Here is a 15,382-nt window from a genome sequence, read left to right as displayed (position 1 = left end):
TCTATCATAGAGGTTTCTTAGAACCTCTGTCAGAATAAACTAGGAAATCACTTGAACTCATGGATATTTGGCAGAGAAACCAGGAATGTTCATTTTAAACAAGCCTCTTAGAATGTTCTTATGTACATAGATGTTTGGGAATTAGAGAGCTGTCACGTACAAATAAACACAATCCTAAGTACATGTTTCACACAAGGTATAGGCAAGATAGTAACAGCATCAAGTTTAAATAACTTGATTTCCAGTCTTCTTTCCTCTTGTAGCCCCTCCTCCCCTTCCTGTCTGGATCATCCTCCTGGAGCAAAATTCTAATCAAGTCCTTCCTTCAACCAAAACCTTTCCAATTGTGAGACTATAAAACCCATGATCATAAGCTTATCCTTTAAGAATCTTTATGGCCCAATTGTAATCAAATGACATAACTTTTTAACTAAGAGCACAAATTCTGGGGCCAGACCGACTGACTTCAAATCCCAGTGCCTCTAGTTTGAGTATGATCTATATTAATGGGATGAAGAAAAAGTGTTGCATATGTCTCTTATTGCTCTGTTTATTCAAATATCTATACATTTTTTGTGCTGTTTATTACTTAAATGCTTGACAGAATTTACCATTTAATAGTATGGGCCTGGGGTTCTTCTTGTGGGAAGATTTTTAACCGAGAATTCAATTTCATAAGAAGATAGAGGCTATTCTTATTTTCTATTTCATCTTTGGTAATTTTATTTGTATGGTTCAAATGATTTTTCTACATCAACTAAGTAGTCAATTTTTTGGAAGAAAATTATACATAATTCTCCCTAATTATTTTTTCTACATTGACAGAATCTGTAATGAAGTCCCATTTTTTTTCTTGAGTAGCAATTGTGTTATGATCTTTTATTTTTAATCAATTTATCTAAAAGATGATTTATTTTATGTATCATTTTAAACATCATAATGTTAGTTTTACTCAATCCTTTATTTCTATTTCACTGTCCATTTTCTATTTTTGATCACCATTCTCATCTTTTCCTCCTTCTATTTATTGTGAGATTAAAAACTGTGCTTTTTTATCTTCTTAAGATGGAGTCACAGATCATCAAGTTTCTTCTCTTAAGTGAAACATTCAAGCAAGTAGGTTCTATTTTAATTAGAATGAGGTATTAATAGAGAGATTACAAAAATGTTGACCTCATGAGTGATGAGTAGAACTCTAAACTAGTCCTTAAGGTTCCCCACCATTTGGTGTACACATCTTCAACTAGCCATTCACTTATAAATTAATCTGGGAGCTGCTAGCAAACAATTTTTAATTACAACTAGTTTCAAATCGGTTGATTATAAGAAAAGAAGACTATCCTGATCGGTGTGTCTCATATAATCCAATGATTTGTTAAAAATTCTTGAATCCCTCTTTAAAGAGATGTATGGGAGAAATATCAATAACCTCAGATATGCAGATGACACCACCCTTATGGCAGAAAGTGAAGAGGAGCTAAAAAGCCTCTTGATGAAAGTGAAAGAGGAGAGTGAAAAAGTTGGCTTAAAGCTCAACATTCAGAAAACTAAGATCATGGCATCCGGTCCCATCACTTCATGGGAAGTAGATGGGGAAACAGTAGAAACAGTGTCAGACTTTATTTTTTGGGGGGGCTCCAAAATCACTGCAGATGGTGACTGCAGCTATGAAATTAAAAGATGCTTTATCCTTGCAAGAAAAGTTATGATCAACCTAGATAGTATGTTCAAAGCAGAGACATTACTTTGCCGACTAAGGTCTGTCTAGTCAAGGCTATGGTTTTCCTGTGGTCATGTATGGATGTGAGAGTTGGACTATGAAAAAGGCTGAGCGCTGAAGAATTGATGCTTTTGAACTGTGGTGTTGGAGAAGACTCTTGAGAATCCTTTGGACTGCAAGGAGATCCAACCAGTCCATTCTGAAGGAGATCAACCCTGGGATTTCTTTGGAAGGAATGTTGCTAAAGCTGAAGCTCCAGTTCTTTGGCCACCTTATGCGAAGTGTTCATTCATTGGGAAAGACTCTGATGCTGGGAGGCATTGGGGGCAGGAGGAGAAGAGGACGACCAAGGATGAGATGGCTAGAAGGCATCACGGACTCAATGGACGTGAGTCTGAATGAACTCCAGGAGATGGTGATGGACAGGGAGGCCTGGCATGCTGTGATTCTTGGGGTCGCAAAGAGTCGGATACGACTGAGTGACTGAACTGAACTGATATATAATTTATAAATATAAATTATATCACTTTGTTTCTTCTAACATTATGTATATTTTATATTATATATTGGTGGCTGAGACAGTAAAGTATCTGTCTGCTGTACACCTGGCTTTTATCTCTGAGTTTGGAAGATCCCCTGGAGAAGGGAATGGCAATCCACTCCAGTATTCTTACCTGGAGAATCACAGAGAAAGCTGGTGGCCTACAGTCCATGGTTTTTCAGAGTCATACTTGAGAAAGCAACTAACACTCACTTATAATTTTAGATATATATCCAAAAGATTTAGCTGCTAAATCATACTGGAGTGGGTTACTATCTCCTTCTCCAGGGGATCTTCCCAACCTAGGGATTGAACTCAGGTCTGCTGCATTGAAGGTGGTCTCCTGCATTGTAGGTGCATTATTTACTGTCTCAGGCATCAGGGAGGACCACAGCAATACTGGGGTGGGTTGCCATTTCCTTCTCAAGGGAATCTTCCCCACCCAGGAATTGAACCTGTGTCTCCTCTGTGTCCTACACTGAAGGTGGATTCTTTACCATTAAGCACCTGTGGAATTATTTTATATTAAAATAGGTGATCTAAAATTACATTTACAAATAATTAATATAAGTTAATTAGATTCAATTAGTGAATGAAATGTCAATATAAATGTCAATATAAAAACCAAAAAATTATCCCAGGAGGCAGTGTAAACTTAATGGAGGCTTTGATGGAAGGTACGTGATTATTTCGTGAATAGGATTCCATAATTAATTTAAGCACAAGATAGAAGGCATGAACTAGTTACAATTTAAGATTTATGCCAGTTTACAAACTTTGTGGGTGCTTAATTCTTTAATATGACTAGAATATAAAAATATTATACTAAGATTTATATGGCACTTTTACACATCATGTGATCTCCTTGATCCTTAGTGTAACTGTTAGAAACATAACATAGTACTCTGCTTCTTTTTGGCATCTCAAAATTTTGAGATTTACAATTTCTTTTGTGTTCCAAATGTATATTTCAATTGTATATTAAAAATACTAAGGGTTGAATTTTAAATGATAACATGAAGAGTATGTATTTTAGTGGTTCTCATAATTTATCATGCATCAGAAATCACCTGGAGTGTTGGATAAATCACAAATTGTGGGCTACATTCCAGAGTTTTTGATTCAGGCAGTTGGAGATGGGAGTTTAGAATTTGCATCCCTAACATATTTTTAGGTGTCCCTGCTGCTGCTGGTTTGAGGAACATACCTGGAGAATATATACCAACTCCACAGAGACATATGAAATTTCTGCCTTCTCTGTTTCTCTGTTTTATTCATTTCTATTTTTCAGGAATAATGCTTGGCCCTTTGTTCAACAGGAATCATGCTGCTAGCAGAAGGAAATCAGAGTATCATACCCACACTTATTCTCCTGGTTTTCTCAGAATACCAGAACTCTGGGTCCCACTTTTCCTTGTCTTCTTGTCTATCTACACAGTCACTGTGGTGGGGAATTTAGGCATGATCATAATCACCAAGGTCAATTCAAAACTCCACACGATCATGTACTTTTTCCTTAGTCACTTGTCCTTTGTTGATTTCTGTTTTTCTACTGTAGTTACACCCAAACTGTTTGAGAATTCGATTATGGAGGACAGAACCAACTCTTTCTCTGATTGCATTGTGCAATTTTGTTTCGCTTGCCTATTTGGTGTAGCAGACACTTTCATGTTAGCAGCAATGTCCTATGACCACATTGTGGCAGTCTGAAACCCCTTGCTCTATACCTCTGCGATGTGTCCGAAGTGTTGTGCTCTCTTGATGGCTGGGTCTTACTCACGTGGTGTAGTGTGCTCCATGACACTCACATATTTCCTTTTTGCATTATCCTATTGAAAGTCTAGCACCATAAATAATTTTATCTGTGACCACTCTGTAATTGTTTCTGTCTTCTGCTCAGATCCCTGTATCAGTCTGATGTTATGTTTTATTATCGCCATATTTAATGAGGCGAGCAGCCTGGTGATTATTCTGATGTTCTATATATTCATTTTTATCACTGTTATGAGGGTGCTTTCTGCAAGTGAGCACTGGAAAACCTTTTCCACGTCTGCTTCCCACCTGACAGCCATCAGCATCTTCCATAGAACCATCCTTTTCCTTTACTGCATTCCTAATCCAAAAACTTCTTGGCTCACAATCAAAGTGACTTCTGTGTTTTACACAATAGTGATTCCTATTCTGAACCCCTTGACCTACAGCTTGAGGAACAAAGCAGTAACAAATACATTCACAAGGTTAGTTTTCTCAAAACCACTTTGTCACTCCACATAATATTTTTAAATTCATTATTTTATTTCTGAAAAAAATTGATATCCTATACTACAGATTGTTCAGTTCTTGTGATATAACTGATGATTCAAATCTTTTGATAAATATAAAGCTTTAAGTTAATATATCTATGGCAGGATAGAATTTTATTGACGATTATTGATTTTTGCTTACATCAATGTTTAGTAAAATAGCTGTGCTGCTGCTGCTGCTAAGTCACTTCAGTCGTGTCTGACTCTGTGCGACGCCATAGACAGCAGCCCACCAGGCTCCCCCGTCCCTGGGATTCTCCAGCAAGAACACTGGAGTGGGTTGCCATTTCCTTCTCCAATGCATGAAAGTGAAAAGTGAAAGTGAAGTCACTCAATTGTGTCCGACTCTTAGCGACCCCATGGGCTACAGCCTACTAGGCTCCTGCATCCATGGGGTTTTCCAGGCAAGAGTACTCGAGTGGGGTGCCATTGCCTTCTCTGAAAATAGCTGTAAACCATATGTAAATTTAAAAAAAATTTTTTTAAATTTAAATCTCTGTCCATTAATAGAGGAATTTTATTTTTTATTTTATTTTTAATTTTTATTTTTACTTTATTTTACTTTACAATACTGTATTGGTTTTGCCATACAATCAAAATTTTTTAAAATGACTGCTTTTTGTAGTATTTATAAATTATTTTTGAGTGAATTCAAATGTATTAAAAGTTTACGGGTATATGATGAAATAAGCTATTTTTTTCTGCTTTGGCCAGTTGGCATGTACATCATAAGAAAAATGATTAAGCAGAAAGTTCAAGCTTCATACGAAGAAGGCATAAAACTGTTTCTGACATACTCTTAAAAACGCAAGTCTGGGAAAATTAGACAGGAGGGCAACATGGACTCCAAGAACTAATCAATCAAACACACAGTAACAATAAAATATGAGTAACCAATCAACAACACAATTATTCCAATCATACAATGACCAAGTATTGTCTTAGACTAAAGTGTTTAGGCATGCATGACAGCAATCTGTTCTTCACTATATCACAGAGTTTGCTCATACTCATGTCCATTAAGTCAGTGAAGCTATCCAACTATCTCATCCTCTGTTGCCCACTTCTCTGCCTGCCCTCAACCTTTCCCAGCATCAGAGTCTTTTCCAATGAGTCAACTCTTCTCAACTGGTGGCCAAATTGTCGGAGCTTTAGCTTCAACCTCAGTCCTTCCAATGAGAATTCAGGGTTGATCTCCTGTAGGACTGACCTGGTTTGATGTCTTTGCTGTTCAAGGGACTCTCAAGAGTTTTCTCCAGCACCACAATTTGACAGCAACAATTTGGCACTCAGCCTTCTTTATGGTCCAACACTCACATCTATACATGACTATTGGAAAAAACATAACTTTGACCATATGGACCTTTGTCAACAAAGTGATGCCTCTGCTTTTTAATACACTGTCTAGGATTGTCATAGCTTTCTTTCCAAGGAATCATAGATGAATGAATCATAGATGTAAACATAAAAATGAAAAATATTTAGCAAAAAACAGAAAAAATCTTTCAAAAGTTATGATGATAATTCTTTGAATGAACACAAAAAGGATGGATCTTTAAAAAACAATAAAAGGAGCTTCATTGCCATTAAAAATGTTTGGTAAAAGTTTCTTAAGCATAAATGACAACATTAATAAAGTGAAAATACAATCCATAGATTGTGAGTAAGTATTTGCAAAACTTATATTTGATAAATGATTTCAATGTAAAAAATACAGAGGAAGTCTTTATACTCAATACAAGAAAAAAAGCCTACTTAAAGTTTTGATGAACTATCTGAGCACACATTTGACAAAAGAGAACACACAAATAAACACATGAAAAAATAGTAAGTATAGCTAGTCATCAATGACATTCTTATTAAAATTAAAACTTAAACCACGAGGAAAAACTACTGTACTCCATTTACAATAGCTAAAATGAATAATAGTTTCAAATACTGGTGAAAATGTGTAGCAAGTTAAATGCTTATGCATTTCAGATGAGAGTACAGGGTTAAATAACTTTGAAAATAGTTTACCAGTATCTTATGAAGTTACACAAGCATGTCCCAGACTATTATGCTACAGAAACTGTGATAGCAGTTTAAGCCTCAAAGTTGGTGGCAATTTGTTGTGCAGCATGGAAAACTAACATCCAACAAGGTTGCTAACTCTGAGTGACTAGGGTGTAGATACTGGCTCCAAAGTTAGTCCAGAGTACAGAGGTGTCAGCAATGGGAGGAAGATGTATTGTGGAACTCAAGCCTATCTCAGTGAGAGAATAACCATGCAGACCTGTGGGATTTTGGATCAAGACCATACTATGTACAAAAATTCTGTGCCTGGTGGGAAACAGTCTCTAGTGTGTTATGGCTTCCTGTTAAAGAGTCTGGCAAGTGTTAGGTTGTCAGGAGCCTAGGGGAAGCATTTGTTGCTACTGTTTAGTCGCTAAATTGTGTTCAAATCTTTTGTATATCTATAGACTGCATCCCACCAGGCTCCTCTGCCCAACAGATTTCCCAGGCAAAACTACTGTAGTGGGTGGCCATTTCCTTCACCAAGTGTTATTCCCAACTCCAGGCAAGGATAGAACCTACATCTCCTTCACTGCAGATGAATTTTTTTTTTTTTAACCACCGAACCACCAGGCAAGTCAATGGTCTAATTTTGTGATATTTCACTGTAGTAGAACCAGTAGATTGATTGACACTCCGAGGTTTTAGAGACTTAAACATGTTTCCAAAATGCATTTGCCATTTTTAAGAGGCTGTACTATTTAATTGTATTAATGTAAGCTAGGAAGTGTGCATTGCTTATTTTTAGAAGAAAACATAATTTAGTTTCAGTAAAGAACATCACTGTTTCTGGAGACAATAATATTTACTTAGGTTAAGCAACAAAATCAGAGACCAAGTTATACTGCTTATACATCTCAAAACACATGCACTTCATACACAGAATGGGAAAGAAAAATCACACAGTAAATATATATTACAGCAGTTAATATCTCTGAACAGTTTCATTTTAGCTTATTTATCTTTCATTTTGGGTTTTACTGTAGTCATCAAGTTTTCTTATTCAGTTCATGTATTTTTGTAATTAATTTTAAAAGAAATTCATGAAATAGACTATTTGAGGTGTCATCTCCAGTGATTCAGAAAAAAAAAAAAAAACTACCTTCTTGCAAATTGCCACATAAAAAAGCATTCTAGATAATTTCTTGATATGTGATATAAAAACAGTAGCTCGAGAAATTCTCTGGGGTCTAAATCCCCAAGGTCATGGAAGCATACGTAAGCTCTACATTTTGTCCATAGAAATCAGGTTCAGCTTCCAAATCTCTCTGCTTCTTCCTTTCTCTGATTTTTTCTGGATATTAAGAAAGAAGTATATTCCAGTCACATTAAATTTTTGTGGGCTCCTGCTATATTGATTACCTCCTTAATGTTTTACATGATATTTGAATTCTAAGTGGGAACTGCCCTGGAGACAGTTAACAGTAGGAATGGGATCTTCGAGTGAGTTGGTTTCAGGTGGGATGATATATCTTGTTTTTTTTCTCTCCTTTGGGGAGCTCTGAGATCCTGAAACCTCTAAAGCAGTGGACACTCTTTTGTCAGTCTTTGTGTGATAATGTCTCCTGAGTCCATTTCCCTGAGGGATGAGCTTTGATATCCTCCCCCTTCACTCGGGTATCCTCCTGATTTTTGCTCTGAGGATATCCACACTGTGTTTATTAGAGTAGTCACAATGAAATTTTTAAAAAGAATATTATAATGCCTGGTAATTCAAGACCTCAAAATTGAGTCGAAAGAAGATAAGAATCATAAGTATAAAATAATAATAAACACCATAATATACAATTCCATTTTTTTGAAAGTAACGTCTGCAAGTATGTCAAGGGTGTGGAAAATATGGCTGAAGTGAAAAGGAAAAGTGTCCTCGTGATAGTAATTTTCATGAAATGCTTTATATATTGTTTAAGTGCTTCATCAGTATGTAAAAAAAAGAGGAAATTACAGGCATTATATTCTGAGATTACTGACATGAGCAGAGAAGGTTGAAAACTGGAGAATAAAGCTAGGATAAGGGTTTAGGTAAAACTGGAGCAGAGAAATTTAGATTTGATAAATTAATTAGTAGGGAGAAATTAAAGTTTTTAAGAGTCAGAAACTGTCATAATAACCACAGTAATCAAGAAAAGAAGAAATTGATTTTCTCACAGTGCAGGTTAGCAGCATCACAGGGAAGTTGGCTGAGCCTAGGTGACCACAAGCTTAAAAAGGGATGATTAACAAAAGTCAGATAATAATGAGAAAACACAGGGGAAACAGAGACAATTTATTGAAGGATGGAGATCGATGAATTAACATGAACAGGGCCAAGAAGCAATTCAGAAAAAGAGTTGAGCTACTCTTTGACATCACAAATTGTTCCTGCAGTTTTGTTGCTGCCGACTTTGAAGCTTGATCTTTTTTTTTCAGATTGTTTAAAATAATATGTGTTTAAAAATAACACCAATTATTCAGAGTATTAAGAATTAAAATGGATGAGGGCGGGAAAGCCTATATATTCTGAACCGAATAACTGTCAGACTTTGGGCTAATTATATTAATGTCATTTCCTAACTTAATACTTATACACCTACAAAATATATATTATCATGTCATTATTACTGATAAAGAAGTTGAGGCTCAAAAAATCTGAGTGATTCACCAAAGATCATATAGTAAATGCCAAAGCTTGGAACTGAATTTAAATCTGTGTTTCCAACTCCTTGCTTCTTTCATTGTGTCAGTCTGTCTGTCACTAACTCTTGTTCACTTCCCACCCATTCCCTTTTCTGCATATAGGAAATACATTTTTTGAGTGTCAAAAGTACCATAAAGCTATTCAAGAAATAATGAATTATTTGTCCCTTCACATGGTCATATAAAACTAAAATTGCATCTGTGTTTATTAGAGTTGAACTAATAGTCCCTTTATTAATGAATATTTCAGACGTGTGTTTGTTATTGGTTAACTTATTTTAAAATCTTTGCTAAATAAATATATTCTGTTGTTATAAACTGCTTACCAGTACAAGATGCTTTTGCTTTCTCAAAATAATGTATACAAATAATGATTATATGACTCAAAGCAAGATTATCACCTTTAGTTTTAATCAAACTCAATATTCCTGTCACCAGAACTTTCGAGACTGATAATGTAACCACTTCTGTTTATTAGTGTATTCTCTGATTTTCTTGAGAAACAGTATAGAATGTGAAAGAGTTGAGCAAAATATATTTTAAGTTACTCTGTAATTCAGATTTTCTATAAGCATTTAATGCTATAATGTTCTTACTAAATTTATTAGGTTAAAAGTATTGATAGCAAGTTAAGAGATATTGATCAAAGAATGTAAAAGACTATATTGAGAGCATCAGTGGCACTATGTGAGAAAAACGATAAACAGTCAAACAGGAAAAAAAACAACAGTGAGGGTGCTACGAACTATAATGCAGCGTCATTGCTTCACCAGGTCGCTGCACTGACACAAAGCCAGCAATTTCAGCATCAAACTGAAATCTTTGGAAAACTTGAAGATAGAGCTTTATTTCCTTCAATGTTCATTTATGTTTCCAAAATGTGAAAATGCTCGTGGTGACTCATGACCTGTTCCTTTTCGATGATCTTCAGTTTGAACATAATGATAGAACTATGGCCTCTAAAAATATTACTCCTGCTTTTCTTAAAAAAAATTTGAGTGTTATGTTTTCATTTATTGTTATGTTACTCCCGCTAAACAGCACAGACCTTCAGAATGGTGGAACTATGAAAACCGTGTTTTCTTACAACACTATAGAAAATATTTCTCTCTCACTCTACATTAAACTCAATTTCTGTCACTCATGATCAACTTCAAACCTAACTCATCACTAGCAGGCTGTGTTAATTCAAACAAGTGTCTTAAATCATATATGCTTCCATTTCCTTTTGCAAAATATGAGACTGGTTGTTTTGAAAGTCAAAGTTTTATTTAGTGGTCAAAACTAATGTACCAATATTTTGACACAATGCCTGCCACACAATAAATGTAATATCCATGGATTGTCATCATTATCATTGTTATCATTTTATTATCACTGTCTCAGATTTTCTCCATCAACAATATGTGGTTTGCTGAAGGAAATCAGAGTGCCAGGGCCACGTTCACCCTCTTGGGCTTCTCACAATGTTTTGACCTCCAGGTTCCCTTGTTTCTGGTTTTCCTCACCGTCTATGCAGTCATCGTGGTGGGGAACCTGAGCATGATCACCATCATCAGGATCAGTCCCAAACTCCATACCCTCATGTACTTTTTTCTCAGTCACTTGTCATTTGTTGATTTCTGCCATTCCACCACAGTTACACTCAAACTCTTGGAGAATTTGATTGTGGAAGAAAGAACCATCTCTTTTACACGGTGCATCATGCAATACTTCTCGGCTTGTATGTTTGCAGCAGTAGAGACATTTATGTTGGCAGTGACGGCCTATGACTGATTTGTGGCCATTTGTAAGCCTCTACTGTACACAGTGGTCATGTCCCCAGAGCTCTGTGCATTGTTAGTGGCCTGTCCCTACACGTAGGGTGTAGTCTCCTCCCTGGTACTCACCTGTTCTGTCCAGACATTATCCTTCTCTGAGTCTAACATCATAAATATTTTTTCTCTGTGAGCACTCTGCCATTGTCTTCGTCTCTTGCTCTAACCCCTTCATCAGCCAAGTGCTCTCTTTTGCTATTGCCATATTCAATGAGGTGAGCAGCCTAGTAATTATCCTCACTACTTATATTTCCATTTTTGCCACTGTCATAAAAATGCCCTCAGCTGGGATTCACTGAAAAGCCTTCTCTACTTGTGCCTCCCATCTGACCACCATCACCATGTTCTATGGGACTGTCCTGTTCCTTTACTGTGTACCCAGTTCCAAAAACTGATGGCTCATGGTCAAAGTAGGTTCTGTGTTTTATACAGTCATTAGTCCCATGGTGAACCCTCTGATCTATAGCCTCAGGAACAAAGATGTGAAAGAGAGTGTCAGGAAATTAATGAATCACTTAATTCAATTTGGTTGAAGATGTATATTTCCAACAGAAATGTGATCTATTATATAGTGTTGATTAAATCTTCTTGTAGAAATGATGACTCAAATTATATAGTCAATTCACTAGATCATAAATTTAGAGTCATATATTGGCTGTTTGATCTCTTAGTTTTTGTTCAGTTCAATGACAAATAAAATAGCTGTATATCATGTGTGTGTGTGTTATAAAATGATGTGTGTTGTGGGTGTATGAAAAGAAAAACTGTGAGTTGCTCAGTCATGTCTGACTCTTTGCCACCCCATGGACTGTAGCCTGCTAGGTTCTTCTGTCCATGGAAGTCTCCAGGAAAGAATAATGGAGTGGGTAGCTGTTGCCTTCTCCAGGAGATCTTCCTGACCCAGGGATTAAACCTGGGTTTCCTGCATTTCAGGGAGATTTTTCAACTTCTGAGCCAACATGGAAGCATTGTGCAAAGAAATCCAACCAGTCCATTCTACAGGAGATCAGTCCTGGTTGTTCTTTGGAAGGAATGATGCTAAAGCTGAAACTCCAGTACTTTGGCCACCTCATGCGAAGAGTTGACTCATTGGAAAAGACTCTAATGCTGGGAGGTATAAGGTGCAGGAGGAGAAGGGGATGACAGAGGATGAGACGGCTGGATGGCATCAATGACTTGATGGACGTGAATTTGAGTGAACTCTGGGAGTTTCTGATGGACAGGGAGGCCTGAAGTGTTGCAGTTCATGGGGTTGTAAAGAGTCAGACACGACTGAGCAACTGAACTGAGCTGAACTGAACTGAGGCCTCCCTGTCCATCACCATCTCCCGGAGTTCAGTCAAACTCACGTCCATCGAGTCGGTGATGCCATCCAGCCATCTCATCCTCTGTTGTCCCCTTCTACTCCTACCCCCCAATCCTGCCCAGCATCAGAGTCTTTTCCAATGAGTCACCTCTTCCCATGAGGTGCCCAAAGTACTGGAGTTTCAGCTGTAGCATCATTCCTTCCAAAGAACACCCAAGACTGATCTCCTTTAAAATGGACTGGTTGGATCTCCTTGCAGTCCAAGGGACTCTCGAGTCTTCTCCAACATCACAGTTCTAAAGCATCAATTCTTCAGTGCTCAGTTTTCTTCACAGTCCAACTCTCACATCCATACATGACCACTGGGAAAACAATAGCCTTGACTAAATGGACCTTTGTTGGCAAAGTAATGTCTCTGCTTTTGAATATGCTATCTAGGTTGGTCATAACTTTTCTTCCAAGGAGTAAGTGACTTTTAATTTCATGGCTGCAGTCACCATCTGCAGTGATTTTGGAGCCCCCCCAAAATAGTTTGACACTGTTTCCACTGTTTCCCCATCTTTTTCTCGTGAAGTGATGGGACCAGATATTTGATATGGTTTACATTTTCTGTGACATTCTTGAATGAAGGTCTTACTGTCTGTTAGAGTCAGATAATCTGGAGACATGTCGACCTTTAAAGTGTTAGTCACTCAGTCGTGTCAGACTCTTTGTGACCTCATGGACTGTAACCCACCAGGAATCTATGTTCATGGAATTTTCCAGGCAAGAATACTGAATTGGGTAGCCATTCCCTTCTCCAAGGGATCTTTCTGACCCAGGCATCAAACCTAGGTCTCCCATATTCCAGAAAGATTCTTTACCATATCCCTAAGATAGTCACAATAGCTGAGGTATATCTATGTGTACAAGTTCCTTCCAGGGAGATACTGGTAAATTGGGATGGGAGGCCCACAGATAATTGAATAAGTCTATTTTAATTTTATAATTCCATTTATAGGACTTAAAATATTCTTACCTTTAGTTCACATCCACTAGACCTCATAATAACAGCCAGTATGTACATCAAATGAATCTTTAGATGCTTTGATACAGGGCAGTCAAAAAGAGAGAGATTACCTAACCAGATTGCACATTTATATTCTCTAAATTAACAACAATCCACCAACACTTCATTTTTCTTGGACAATATATCTCAAAATATGATTTGTACCATGTTTCTGCTCATAAAAAACGGTTTGAAAATATTGTGTGTAAATTGAGAAAACATATCACACGTGAAAACCCCTGAAGTCTTTTATTTAAAAAAAAAAAATCTTCATAAGTTCTTTCCAGCATGATTCTGTGTAAGAGGTCAGTTTCTCACAAATGCCCCCTGTGGAAGCCAGAGAATCTTCTTGGGCTTTAATTTCATTCTGAAATGTTTCTGCACAAAGACACTCTACAATGATAGTTAGAAAAATCTAAGAAACAGTGGTTTTTTTAATTTTTGAAACTGTAATCAATAAGTACATGAATTTTACATGTTTCTTCAAATATATCTGTATTATTTAGACATGCTGATTCAGTGCTTTAGCATCAGATTCTATAGCAGAAATCCACAAAATAGATACACATTAAGAATGTATACAGATGAATGCTCTTTACTTCTAGTGTGATATGTATCTTCTTTATAGATCAGCACCCTAGTATTCACAGCCATTTTATATTCTTTCTTAAAATCTATTATATACATGTATTCAAGCCACATACCATATCTTCAGTTAATTTTTATTTTGTTAATTATTGATGTCTAATAAACACTCAAAAATGTTATCTCCTCTTTTTGTTCCTTCCTTTTTCTTTGCTTCATTCTCTCTCTCTCTCTTTCTCCATTTGTGACCCAAACATTAGGTAAGTGCTTTAGATAATACAGATGGAATGCAGAATCCTTTAGCAAAGATTGTTCACAATCTCATACTGTAGGCCATGATTTCACAAACAGGACGATATCAAATAGAATGATTAAAGGAAATGGTTGTCTGTGAACTATAAAAAGGAACATTTAATCAGAACGAAAAAGAGAAGGGGTTGATAGCTAATTATTAAAGAAAACTATGCAATTTACCAAGGCACTTTAAATTGCTTTCAGTTTTGGATTTCTTAATTCTAAAAAGGTGTGTGTATGTGTGCGTGTGGATGTTCAGTCACATTGTGACCCCAGGGACAACAGCCTGCCAGTCTCCTCTGTACATGGAAGTTTCAAGCAGGAATATTGGAGCAAGTTGCCATTTCCTACTCCAGGGGCTCTACCTGACACAAGGATTGAATCCAAATCTCTTGCATCTCTTGCATTGGCAGGCAGATTGTTTACCACTGAGCCACTGGAAATTCCCTGAAAAGGTATACAGCTGCTCAACTCAAGACCTCTGTAAGTGTCAAATCATCTTCCTAAAATCATTTCCTTCCCAAATTTATTTTTGAATCTGACAATTAATATCTCCATTCAAGAAAACATTTCTTCTGCACACTGTGTTTTAACATTTGTTCCTAGATTTTTAACCCTGTTTTTTTTCCAATTAATGAAAGTCTTAAACTTTATTATGAATTGTATGTGTGGTTAGTTAATAATTATTTCTTTATTCATCTAGATTATAAGGTTCTTTTTTATACAAACTAATCAGTTTTTCAAGAAATGTAAAGCACTTACAGGCAGGCAAAGAATAATTACATAGTTGATACATATTAATATACTTGAAATGATAATGTTTGAATAAATGGATATACACAAAAAATATGATATAATTTGAAGAGCCAGGAAATTTTGCACAGGGAAAGTTTCATAGATAAGGTCAAGACATATAATAAGCATGACGAGTTTTGAAAACTGCAACAATTTCCTATAGCTGAACTTTAGTATAGCTACTCATTTATTAAATAATTTGATAAAATTATATTTCTCATGTGTTATACCGTATAATTTTG

The 15,382-nt window shown here is 36.3% G+C and overlaps 2 pseudogenes; both read left to right on the top strand.

Moving 5' to 3' along the window:
* On the top strand, positions 3,586 to 4,535 carry LOC102174552 (annotated as a pseudogene).
* On the top strand, positions 10,700 to 11,645 carry LOC108635903 (annotated as a pseudogene).

Source organism: Capra hircus, chromosome 4 (assembly GCF_001704415.2).
Source record: "Capra hircus breed San Clemente chromosome 4, ASM170441v1, whole genome shotgun sequence".
Classification (NCBI taxonomy): domain Eukaryota; kingdom Metazoa; phylum Chordata; class Mammalia; order Artiodactyla; family Bovidae; genus Capra; species Capra hircus.
This window is presented reverse-complemented; position numbering and strand designations above follow the sequence as displayed.